General features: G+C 41.8%; 1 protein-coding gene across 1 annotated transcript in view; it reads right to left on the bottom strand.

Annotated features, from left to right (window-relative positions):
• Positions 1–121: 121 nt before the first annotated feature.
• Positions 122–1,436, bottom strand: part of LOC112162502 (zinc fingers and homeoboxes protein 2) — a gene marked incomplete in the record, with an annotated part of 151,859 nt that continues 150,544 nt past the window's right edge. The window contains 1 exon segment of the mRNA XM_024298278.2: positions 122–1,436.

Genomic DNA, 1,436 nt, shown 5'->3' with positions numbered 1-1,436 from the left:
AAAAAAAAATTAAAAAGCCGAGAGAAACTGAGTAAAAAATAAAATAAAAAGGGGGGAAAAGAAAGAGGTTTTGGGGGGACGAATTGCTCCCATTTTACAAAAATGTAACAAACCTTTTCCGCAAAATTTTACAAATCTGTATCAACACAGGAAAGCAAAAAACAAACAAACATATATGTTCTATTTACATCAACAAGAAGAATGACCCTTCTTTAAAAGTGTAGTGAGAATGCAGCAGATCCCAGCTTTGGCACTCGGCGTTTTTGTGTTTTTTTTTTAATGTTTTTTCTTGTTTGTTTGTTTGTTTTCAATCCAACCCTGTCTGTCAGTCAGTGTGTACAGTCAGACTGCTGCTGCAGGCACACATTCAGTGCTCCGGTTCACCTTGTTCACATCTCCACGGCAACCGGGTCACGCAAAACATCACCTCGCCCACGTCTGGTGGTCCATCCATCCGCCGAGTTCACGACCCGCTAATCCCCTCTCCCCGCTTCCTCCGGGCTCACTTCAAGGGAAACTTATGGGATTTAAGGGGCTTTTAAGGGGCTTACAGGGACATGTCGCTCATGAAGCAACTCCAGCGGAACGGGCAAAGTTTAGAGAGGAAAGAAACGCTTATTATCCCGCTTCCAGATGTTAATAGGACTCAGCTTTCTTCTAAGTAGAATGCTCAGAAAAATACAAATCCGGATGATCACTGGCTAAACTCTAAAGGGGAACGTTTTTTGTGGAAAAGGAAAAAAAATAAGTAATAAATCCTGTTACATGAGAAAGAGGTAAAAATAGAAATAAGTTAGCTTTAAGGGTAAAATTTTAAATAAATCCTGTGGGGGGGGCGCTCGAAAAAAGATCAGATTGTCTAAAAACAGAAAAAAATGACGATGAAATTACAGCTAATTTCTCACATTCTTAATGGGATAAAAATCAGAAAATTTCATAACTTGCAAATTTCTCTTATTTAAAGTCAGTTTCCAGAAATTCAAAGGTCTAACAATCATGAATTTTAACTTTAGTCTCCATAAAAGGCGCCGAACACCTTAAAGGAAGCTTTAAGAGAACGCCGCCACATCTTAGAACTCCTCAGAGTTCTGCCTCTGCAGTTTAAGCGGCAAACGCTTCAGTTTTCATTTTATACCTCCAAAAACAAAACTCACTTTACTGTTAAAAACCGCAGGCAGACACCTGGAATCCACTGAATTGGAGGGAAATTTCAATTATCTTCACACATCGTGACCCGAAATTTCTCTCAGAGCTCATCTCCCTCCTCCAGCACCGATGCGTCCCTGCGCCTCGCCAAAATAAAAGCCTAGCAGCTCTGAATCCCCCCCCACACACCCACCCCGTCTTAATTAAACGTCACATGAATGCTGGGGTCACTGCGGGTCAAGAACAAAGATGAGATCACCCCCAGCCTGGCGGAGGAGGACGTTGTGCGT

The sequence above is a fragment of the Oryzias melastigma genome, linkage group LG11, assembly GCF_002922805.2.
Source record: "Oryzias melastigma strain HK-1 linkage group LG11, ASM292280v2, whole genome shotgun sequence".
NCBI classification, from domain to species: domain Eukaryota; kingdom Metazoa; phylum Chordata; class Actinopteri; order Beloniformes; family Adrianichthyidae; genus Oryzias; species Oryzias melastigma.
This window is presented reverse-complemented; position numbering and strand designations above follow the sequence as displayed.